At 33.3% G+C, this 12,315-nt stretch overlaps 1 long non-coding RNA gene across 1 annotated transcript; it reads left to right on the plus strand.

Moving 5' to 3' along the window:
* Nucleotides 1-4,987: 4,987 nt before the first annotated feature.
* Nucleotides 4,988-6,512, plus strand: LOC127833642 (uncharacterized). Its single transcript, XR_008027526.1, has 3 exons — nucleotides 4,988-5,066; nucleotides 5,272-5,322; nucleotides 5,444-6,512. It is a non-coding gene; the product is annotated as an uncharacterized LOC127833642 (long non-coding RNA).
* The last annotated feature ends 5,803 nt before the right edge of the window (nucleotides 6,513-12,315 follow it).

Raw genomic sequence — 12,315 nt, forward strand, 5'->3', positions numbered from 1 at the left:
GTCATAGTATAAGCAACATTGAAGCCTAATATGCATTCATCTATTATTACTTGGGCACAAATAATTTTACTGTGTGAAGACCCTACATAAAAATGCTGATTTTTTTCTTACTTGGTACCTGGCGACACACATTTTCAAGTCTTTTTCATTAAATTTGGCATAGATATTTAAAAAAAATGGCATCGTATGAACCAGTAGTCATAGTATAAGCAACATTGAAGCCTAATATGCATTCATCTACATGTATTATTATTTGGGCACAAACAATTTTACCGTTTGAAGATCCTACATAAAATTGCTGATTTTTTTCTTATTTGGTACCTGGCGACACACATTTTCAAGTCGATTTCATTAAATTTGGCATAGATATTTATAAAAATGGCATCGTATGAACCATTAGTCATAGTATAAGCAACATTGAAGCCTAATATGCATTCATCTATTATTATTTTGGGCACAAATAATTTTACCATGTGTGAAGACCCTACATAAAAATGCTGATTTTTTTCTTAATTGGTACCTGGCGACACACATTTTCAATTCTATTTCATTAAATTTGGCATATATATTAATAAAAATGGCATTGTATGAACATGTCTTCATAGTATAAGCAACATTGAAGCCTAATATGCATTCATCTATTATTATTTGGGAACAAATAATTTTACCGTGTGAAGACCCTACATAAAAATGCTGATTTTTTTCTTACTTGGTACCTGGCGACACACATTTTCAAGTCTATTTCATTAAATTTGGCATAGATATTTATAAAAATGGTATTGTATTAACCATTAGTCATAGTATAAGCAACATTGAAGCCTAATATGCATTAATCTATTATTATTTGGGCACAAATAATTTTACTGTGTGAAGACCCTACATAAAAATGCAGATTTTTTTCTTACTTGGTACCTGGCAACACACATTTTCAAGTCTATTTCATTAAATTTGGCATAGATATTTATAAAATTGGCATTGTATGGACCAGTAGTCATAGAATAAGCGACATTGAAGCCTAATATGCATTCATCTATTATTATTTGGGCACAAATAATTTTACTGTGTGAAGACTGTACATAAAAATGCTGATTTTTTTCTTAATTGGTACCTGGCGACACACATTTTCAAGTCTATTTCATTAAATTTGGCATAGATATTTATAAAATTGGCATTGTATGAACCAGTAGTCATAGTATAAGCAACATTGAAGCCTAATATGCATTCATCTATTTTTATTTGGCCACAAATAATTTTACAGTGTGAAGACCCTACATAAAAATGCTGATTTCATCTATTATTATTTGGCCACAAATAATTTTACAGTGTGAAGACCCTACATAAAAATGCTGATTTTTTTTCTTACTTGGTATCTGGCGACACACATTTTCAAGTCTATTTCATTAAATTTGGCATATATATTAATAAAAATGGTATCGTATGAACTAGTCGTCATAGTATATTAGCAACATTGAAGCCTAATATACATTCATCTATTATTATTTGGGCACAAATAATTTTACCGTATGAAGACCCTACATAAAAATGCTGATTTTGTCTTACTTGGTACCTTGCGACACACAATGTCATATTCATCTACACAAATGTATCACATGTGTCAGAAAACACCCAGGACAAATATATGGACGGAATGATTTTTTCACTTATGTGGGTGTATGTTGGCTCCACTTCACACGATACAGTCATTGTAGTTTAATTGAAAAACGCATCTTACAATGTGAGATGAGTTCTGGGTTCAGGCCCCAGCAGTGGCCTATCATGTGTGATATACAGAGCCATTATGATTAAATGTACACAGTTATCTTTTTAAACAATACAATTAAATATAAGGAATAATGTTAAAGGGCATTGCTGCTTAGCCATTTTTGGGATTGTATTGTGATTTTTGGCCAAATTTGGCACTGAATAACAGGGTTTATATACATCCCAAGCATGAATGCTTCTAAATTTGTAAAAAAAAACAAGTCGAAGTGTGCAGAATATTAAAAATTTGCAACTTTCTGATGTCTAAAGGTCATTAAATGCCACTTAAAGTTTACATTTTTTTGTACAAAATGACCCATTTTGTGCTGTCCATTATTGGTTAATGTTTTACGCCGTCAGGTCCAAAAACGCTCATTCTGTAGCTTGTTTGGACTATAATCTATAATGTGGCCAAGTTTCAGCAGATTCGGCCCAGTGGTTCTGATTTTATACGCAGTGACTAGCTTTTATTAGTCCACTACCGGTTTCACCGGAGGGGACTTATGGTTTGTGCTCTGTGTGTCCGTCAGTCAGTCAGTTAGTCTGTCACACTTTTCTGAATCCTGCGATAACTTTAAAAGTTCTTAATATTTTTTCATGAAACTTGAAACATGGATAGATGGCAATAAGGGCATTATGCACGTAATTTCATTTTGTTCCTACGTCAAAAATTCTGGTTTCTATGGCAATAAATAAAAAAATAAAATAAATTCTGACAATGGTGGAGCCGGTAGGGGACAAATTTGCTTGACAATAGTATTGTTGAGTATTACTCACTGACTTATGCATATGCGCTCGGCTGTTTTCGGAGAATACCTGAGGTATTGTCATAGCCAGCTCATCGTGTCGTGTCGTGTCTTTTCGCCGTCCGGCGTCCGCCATGCTAAAACCTTAACATTGACCAATTGTACCCACAATTTTCGTACCCACATTTTTTTTCGTAACCAAAATGTTCGTACCCACATTTGTTTAGTACCCAAAATTTGTGTTCCCACATTTTCTTACCCAAATTTTCGAACCCACATTTTTAGCTCATCTATTTTTTGAAAAAAAATTATGAGCTATTGTCATCACCTTGGCGTCGGCGTCGGCGTTGGCGTTGGCGTCGGCGTCCGGTTAAGTTTTGCGTTTAGGTCCACTTTTCTCAGAAAGTATCAATGCTATTGCATTCAAACTTGGTACACTTACTTACTATCATGAGGGGACTGGGCAGGCAAAGTTAGATAACTCTGGCGTGCATTTTGACACAATTATGTGCCCTTTTTATACTTAAAAAATTGAAAATTTTGGTTAAGTTTTGCGTTTAGTTCCACTTTTCTCAGTGAGTATCAATGCTATTGCATTCAAACTTGGTACACTTACTTACTATCATGAGGGGACTGGGCAGGCAAAGTTAGATAACTCTGGCATGCATTTTGACAGAATTATGTGCCCTTTTTATACTTAGAAAATTGACAATTTTGGTTAAGTTTTGTGTTTAGGTCCATTTTATTCCTTAAGCATCAAAGCTATTGCTTTCATACTTGCAACACTTACTAACTATCATAAGGGGACTGTGCAGGCAAAGTAATGTAACTCTGACTGGCATTTTGACAGAATTATGTGCCCTTTTTATACTTAGAAAATTGAAAATTTGATTAAGTTTTGTGTTTAGGTCCACTTTATTCCTACAGTATCAAAGCTATTGCTTTCATACTTGCAAGATTTATGAACTATCATAAGGGGACGGTGCAGGCAAAGTTATGTAGCTCTGACTGGCATTTGGACGGAATTATGGGCCCTTTATACTTAGAAAATTTAAAATTTGGTTAAGATTTATGTTTTGGTCCACTTTACCCCTAAAGTATCATAGATATTGCTTTCATACTTGGAACACTCACAAACTATCATAAGGGTACAGTAAAAGGACAAGTTGCATAACTCTGGTTGTCATTGTTATGGAATTATGGCCCTTTTTTGACTTAGTAACTTTTAATATATGGTTAAATTTTGTGTTTCGATCCACTCGAAGTATCAAGGCTATTGCTTTCAAACTTCAAATACTTACATGCTATCATGAGGTTACTGTACCTGGCAACTTGAATTTTACTTTGACCTTTGAATGACCTTGACTCTCAAGGTCAAATTATTAAATTTTGCTAAAATTGCCATAACTTCTTTATTTATGATTAGATTTGATTGATACTTTGATGAAACTACTCTTACCTGACATACCACAATAGACTTCACCCAAACCATCCCCCGTGCCCTCCCCCACTCCCCCTCCCCCCCCCTATTTTTTTTTTTTTTTTTTTTTTTTAAGATCATCTCACAAATGACCACCACACCCTCACACTATACCCCCCCCCACTCCCCCCCACCCCCCCCCCCCCACAATTTTTTTTTTTGATTTTTTTTTTTTTTTTTTTTTTTTTTTTTTTAAGATCATCTCACAAATTATCACCACACCCTCACACTATACCCCCCCCCCCATTTTTTTTTTTAAAACGGTTATGTTTGAAATACCGTCCAACCATCGCACCCAAAACCCCCCCCCCCCCGATTTTTTTTTTTTTTTTTTTTTCGCTTTTTTGGAAGATAATGTAATAAATGTCCACAACCCCACACTATACACCCTTCTTCACTCCACTCCTCCCTCCTTTGTGATTGAAAATGAGAGTCCCTTCACCTTTAAAAAGAAAATAGATGAGCGGTCTGCACCCGCAAGGCGGTGCTCTTGTTTTAGTTCCCACTCATTCCATCCCGCGAAACCCTTAAGGTGTCGCAACTCTAGTACAATATAGAGAATATATTTCAAGTAGCGCCATATTCCATTTTATTTATTGCTTATACTATGTTGATAACATATTCCAAGTAGCGTCAGCACATATAAAAGGAAAAACAGATAATGATTTCCTATACGAGCAATACAGTACGTAAATGTATAAAGGAGGCGGGTAAAAATGCAATAAAATGATAAATTACATAACATATGATATAGTATCTTATTCAATATCCTTTCTTGATTTTAATATATATATATAACATATTTTAGGTGTCATTAAAATATAGAACGAAAAACTATTTGCGATTCGACTAACATGGAGGTCGTTAAAATACACACATATTGTTATTTTACTAAGGCATCTTCGGAGAGCAATTACTACAGTTTTCTTCGGATATCATGTAGTGTAGCCTTTTAGTCTTAACCGGTTAAGACATACAATGATAAATCAATCAATCAGCTCTACAAATAGCAATCGGCACGGTGTTAGGTGTTGGTATGGACATAAAGAGGACTAATTAATATAACGGGATTTTATTGGGTAAATGTGTAAAGTTTTCATGTGCGTGGATTTTGTAAGATTACATGTATTTCTGTCTGCCATAATGTCGGTTTGTTTTGTGAAATAAGTGGAAGCATTTCTTTTGCATTACAATGGGTATATTTTCTTCAGATTGGGTCACCAATGATTTCCATTTATGATTTAATCGATGTTGTTTATGTTTGTATTTATTTCGTGTTTTCAGGGCTTGATGTTGCTTACTCCTGTTAATCGCGTATGGATGATCAGACTATGGGTAAGTGCTTAGTTCTGCTGTATTTGAGAGTCTGTATCATATATCTGATTATTTAGTACATTTTAAGGTGTGTGCTAATTTTAAGCCTAAATTAAATGTGTTTTTAAATTTCTGTTTTTAGTTGCGGTGTGTCATACGACGAAGTTTGTACGTGTGCATTAGAGGAGAGATGGACATGTGACTGGGGAGCATCATGAGGACGTAAGGGACCAGTAAAGGTTTTATATGAAACCAGACTATGAAAGAGTTAAACTTGTGTTGTTATTAGAATTATTTGTATGAGTTGGTGTAATTTTGTTGTCTCGTTTCTATTTTTGTGTTCAATTACTCATAGATTTTTAATGTATTTGGTCGTTCAAAAAAATAAGGTTTAAGACGCTTTTTTTCGATTGGAATTAATCCTTAATGTTGTTACAGTATCTATGGATTCTTAAATCTATAGGTGTTCTGTTCCAATTTTCAACTTCAATAGGTAGCCTGTGGTTTCTGGTCCTGTTTTATTTTACAAATTTTAGAAATGCATGTGTTGTGTTTACTAAATATGATTCAAAGCCGGAATTTTCTTTTAATCAGTTTTAAGAAAGTACATGTATTATTACTACAGTTTTAAATTGATGATCACCATTCATTTATAAACAGGTCTTTACAATTTTTTTAACATATGTTTTAAGCCAGTCAAATCTAGGGTAACCTTGTGAGCTCAGCACATGCATAATTCCACATGTTGTTTAAATAAATTTTACATTGAAAACCAGGGATAAAGTCTAATCGTCAAGATGTTTGCATCTTTTGAACAGTGACATATAAATTGTTGTGGATAGTTTTTCTTCCTAAATGACAACTCGTGCGATAATGGTTAAAGGTGATGTCCATTAGTCTCTGTAAAATCCGATTGCATACAGCTAAACATAAACTGATGACATTGCAAAATTGATATTAACACTGTCTATACAAATATAGATAGCACTGCCAAGTGTTATTTGTATTGTCGTGTGTTAGTGCCGATTTCAGATAACGTATGCGCATTTGTAACTGTTCACATATTGCTCATGCGCAAACAACATGATCTTTTCATGAAAATTGGATGAAAAGGACATTGTTGAGCACGTTTTAACTTTTTTGAATTTCTTGTAAAAACAAATGAAAAGTCACGGATTTAGTATATTTCAAACTAAGTACTAAAAAACGTGCTTCCTATTCAGTCATGTGTTTATCTTAACATGTATGTTTTTTTCTGATTTCAAAGCTTACGTTGCCATCAAATGACTAAATTTTATAAATTTACAATTAGGTCTTAATAGTTTGAACCATGCCATATTGTATATTTCTGGACTTATCTGAATACTCTTCTCGAATAGATCAAGTTTGTTTCTTATAATGAAAGTACATTGAACACTGCGATAGCTTAAGCTACATCATCAAATACATACTCAACTATAAGTCGTTATTCAATATTAACTTTAAGTACGTGTCTAATGTATTTGTTAATATAATTTAAGATAATTATCACCCTTGGCTTGTATGTATTTACAAACAAACAGCATAAATAGTATTTATATGTCACGAGAAAATTTACAAATATTTAAACGGAAATCATTCTACTTTCGCTACACATTCTGTAAATCAATCTTCATTTTATAGCTTGCGACAGAAAAACGTCGGGTGCCCGTATATCGATTATGGTTAACACATTTATAAGTTGAAAACTGGTTCACATTGTGATTTCAATAATTAATCGCTATTTTTACCATCATATTACATAAACATGTATAGGTCGTAGTAGCGGTTCTCTTTGATAAAACTTGTTTCACTTATTCAAGCAAGTAAATTATGTATTAGTTCAACTCTGCGTCTGAATGCTATTATTGCTTATACGAGAGTGATCTAAAAATCTATTGAACTCTAGAGACAATTTTTCATAATAATGGGACCTATCGGAAAGTGTGCGCATCTGCTTAATACATAATACATTGGGAAAATATGGTAACGGATATTTCCCTTTTTCTCTATAAAATCCAATTACATACATACAATCAATGAGAGATCACATGGCACAAATGCAATTAGACACTATATATCACTGTCAAGCCTTATTTGTTTTGTCAATTGTGAATGACGGGTTCAGGAAACATCTGCTCATTGTCACGGTGAAAATATTGCTCAAACGCAAACAACTCGATATTTGTATGAACATGGGAAGAAATGATCATATTTAAAGAAGTACTAAGTCAATGAATTGCTTGTTAAAACAAATTTGAAAAGTCAGTTCGGATGTTTCAAAAGAGTTGACATGCCCGAATAAGGTTTAATTAACAAACTATGCGACCAAAATTTGTTTTTACACAAAACTGACACAACAAACATACATGAATGAAAACTTTCGCAAATAGAACGCTCATCTCTACATGTATATATTCATGCACGTAGGCTATCTTAGCGTAATCATCAACCTCGGTCCTTATGTGTTTTTATTAAGCGCACTTTAATAGCCTGTCAAATACATTTTTATTAAACCATATCATGAATAAAAGAACATTAAATTAATAGTCAAGGCTGTTTTGCAAAGATTTCCAGATACAAACAATCCAACCAGTTTCACGTTATGGTCAATCAAGTATCTAGATTTTTTGATAAAGGTATCAACACCGTCTGATGAAAAGATATTACTTAAGAGCTGTACACTAATATCTAAAAGCAAATTAAATGTATATACATGCTGTATTTTCAAAAACCTTTTGTAAACGAATCGTTGAATCATTAAAATAAAGTTAATGGGTAGTAAGAATCGGTTAAATCTGATCCACATTTGAGCTTCTTCCCAATACAATGATAACGTAATATATTCAATTCATTTTACATTTCAAGACGGCGATCAAAGTTGTGTTAATTTGATGTCGTGCTTGACGTCGTGTTGTACTGCGTCGCATCGCCGGGTATTCACTTGCATAGTAATAAGATACAAAGAACCATAATTGCTTGTCCGATAATTCTAGACGCCGTACTTCTGTTAATGGCATGGACAAAACATGTCATTCTCTGCCATTGTCTTATCAAGCGGATTGTAGAAAGAGTTCCCAAGTTAGTAAGGTTTCATAATATGTATAACGGTGTATTTATGTATCAGACCAAGGCAAAATAAAATGCTTGGTCAATGTTAAAAAAATAATTATTGAACTTTAAATAATAATTGCATCCACTTTTTTACAATTACATACGTAACTGCAGTATCACTTAGCACAACACTCTTAATCCGTGGCGTGTAAAAACGCAATAATCCAAACGTCTGTTGGTGGAAACATGTAGGCTTAGATTCAGCGTTGGCGGTAGACATTGATTCCGGTAACACAATTAATATGTCTGTACACACCTATCCCTAATAATAATTTGAGAAACTGCTAGGGTTTCACATTCTTAATTCACTTTCTCATGACTAAAGGGCAAGCAATAAATCAAAAACCAATAATCCGAAGTACCAATTTCTTGCCGTCTGAGATTTAACAAATACTGACGGGGAATTATTAATGATGTCACAATTCTTGATATTAGCGTATAAATACTTTCGACGGGTGAACGCACGAGCTAGTTTGTATTGTTTAAAGATTGATACACTATGTCAACCGTTTTAACCAACCAGAAAAATGCAATTTATACTTTTACAGACGTTTCTTTACGCACCAACTGTTCAGCATAGTGTTAACGTATGCGTACTTAAATAACCCGATAACAAATTATTCCGTCTTAACAAAAACTGAATGCTCATTTAAGATTGCAGTTTTCACAATTACCATGAGGCAAGCTCGAAAAAGAATACTAAGTGATCATGAGGTAATGTGATTTTCGTACATACACATACAATGTTGTTCTAAATTTGACTTATAAAATCACATACGGAGGTACATCTAATTGCTTTTTAATCAAACGTACGTCTTTAATATTCACAAAATAAAATATAAGTTCCATTGACGCCAATACACTGTTTTTATTATGTATTCTACAATGTGGACGTAGAGACGAGTTACCACCTGTTTCATTACGGAAAAAACTGCAACAAAGCGATGGTGAATGAAAGACATACACTGTGTTTATTTATTTGTAATGTGCATCTTGCGGACAACACAATATTTAACATTTATATTACACTAAATAATGTTTTGACTGCAATGAAAAAATATACTATAATAAGAAAATAAGTATTACATTTGTCAAATTAGGTGACGTATTGGTATAACGCCCAGAAAACTAAATAAAACTCCCATTGCAAGTTCCGTCCTCATCCTAAGTATACTTTTGAACACAAATTGTAATACAGTCCTTCAAGTACAATAATACTTAATGTATATGCTATTCATACAGTAGAACACAAATTAACGCCAACCCAGGGAACAACGATCGTGTACGTTCCACTTCATATCAGTGTTATTTGTCATTAAAAGAGTTATAGCAAACTTGACAATAAGTTTGCGACCATTGATTTCCAACATTTATGTTGTTATCGTCTCCTCACACTGACGATCCCTTTTGTTAGGCAAATATATTAGCTTAGTTAGAACTGTTCCTTCAACTAAAACAGACATGTTTTCATCCCCTTTAATTGCAAAGTAGTGTACCCACTTTCTGATTAAAGAAATGTCCATGCAAACATGACTGACTTGGATGTTTAATGTTCGGGAATGTAGAAGATAATAACAATGGCTATGATAATTTAAGGTATCGTTATAAACTCTTTTAAAAGCGAAAACACACAATTAGTTTAATAAATCCTTTATCATACATATATAAAATTTTTAAAGAAACTGCGTATTTAAATAATATTATTAAAAAAAAAACCTGTGTTTACGATTTCCAAATAGTATAAATACATATAAATAAAACATGTAATTTTTATTGTGAATAATACCATGTTTACTCAGTTTTAAAAAATATGACAAGGTACATTCTAGAACGTAATTCACTTTTATTAAAATTGTATTGTCATACGCATTTTCTTTATTTAATGTTAACTCAAGACAGTCAAAAACGGCCAAATGAAACAAATTAAACAATCAATAAAAAAATAAATTACTTTATAAATAAACAAAACAAAATAAATAAATATATATGTGGCTAGGAACGCGATTTTGAATATTGTGGCGCTGACGTCGTTTCCGAGAAAACGCGTGCGAAAGAAAGCATGCTTTTAAACTCATTTTCTCGTACGTTTTTTTCCTGCACAAAATATACGAAAAACATTAATGACAAACAAATAATGTTTTAAATAAAGAAAACTTAATTAAGAAAATCGATTTTCTTCAGTTGTATAGTATAATTTAACCGTAGCTGCGAGCGGATTTTACATAAATATACTTTTATTTGACTGATTGCTACGATGTGAAATTTCCGGTTTTTTAATTGTCGCATTTGTTTGGAAAAACGCCTTTATTTTCGATATTAAGTTAGCAAATGATTGTTAAATGAGGCGTTATTTGTAAGAAGTAGGTGTAATAAATTGTGCTTCATGTCTGCATTATTTTAATGTTGAAGTATTCTTTTAAATAGCTTTAATTGAATTGACCCGGAAGTAATTTTTGGCAGTCTGGTGTCAGTTGATCTTCGCAATTCAAAATGTCGGCGGATTTATGTAATCTTTCAAGAACATCTTAAAATGAGCCTGTTAACATCATCCCAGGCATCTACTATTCCCTACATGCTAGATTCATCACAGAATGACTCTGATTTTATTAAGGAATTGAAAGAAGTTGATGATCTGTATTTCCAAGAATAGTATTTTACAAATTCCCCTCCCATTGTTGAAAGCTCCCTTCTTGTCACTCTTGAAGATAGTGATTGTGACAGCTATGATGCTGTACCTGACAACAATGAAAATCATATTGATGAAACTCCCACTAATTCTTTTGTTGAATGCATTCCCATACATGGCAGGAATGAGGACGACGAAGAGTTAAAAGTTATTGATAAAATGCGCCTAGACTCGTGTCAATGTATGTTGTTAAATGATAAAGATGGTATTTTACCTAGGGTGCATGGAAATACGGGAAAACTTCCCTCAAATGCTTTGAGCTTTGAAGATAGGAAAAATGTTAAAGCTTTTATTGAGGAGTATGCAACTGAAAATGCTCTCCCTCTACCAGGACGCCTGCCTAACTGCCCAGATCGCACAATGCTGCTCATGCCTTCTGATAAGTCAATTGCACAATTGCATGATTTATATAAGTGCTGAACTGTCTCATTACAGAAAGATATCATTAAAGCTATTTAGATCTCTTTGGAATGAACTTTGCCCGCAAATTGCACTGGCAAAGCTAATGACTGACTTGTGTATGACATGTCAAACTTTTGGGTCTAAATTAAGTCAAACAGGCCAATTTACTGATGAACAAAAAAATGAACTTCTAATTAGTTATAAGACCCACTTGGATTTAGCTCACAAGCAAAGAGAACAGTACAGAGAGATGACAGCGAGTAGCAAGCATGTTTGCTTAAATGAAGACTTAAATGAAGGTGTGCATTACCATAAAACAGATGCAGAAGTAGCATGTGAATGAAAATAATAATAATACACTATCATAAAGATGTTGCTATCAAGTATTAACAAGCTATAAATATGCTGTCTTACCTGATGCATGTGAGCTTCGGATGTACTAACAAATTATTATTTAATTCATTGTATTTTTTTCTCCTGAAATCAATTTTACTGTTAAGTTTTCAAAACTCAGTTTGTGTTGGTTTCAGGAGCAGAGCCTTGTAGCGGAGATATCTGCAACCACTATTCCTGGGACTTTGCACAAAATGTGCATTTCCTCCATCATGCATAGCAAGTTGGTCCCATTTACTTCTGCACCCCCAGAAAATGCCATGCATTTGGCATGTGTGCAGAAGGGTCAGGTAAAAACATACTTTTATCACATCTTATCAGCAGAATTGACAAATTAACACCCCTTAGGATGAACCGAGTTATATGACATATTTTTAAAGCAGCAAACACACACATAAAAA

This window comes from Dreissena polymorpha, chromosome 6 (genome assembly GCF_020536995.1).
Source record: "Dreissena polymorpha isolate Duluth1 chromosome 6, UMN_Dpol_1.0, whole genome shotgun sequence".
In the NCBI taxonomy this organism is placed as follows: domain Eukaryota; kingdom Metazoa; phylum Mollusca; class Bivalvia; order Myida; family Dreissenidae; genus Dreissena; species Dreissena polymorpha.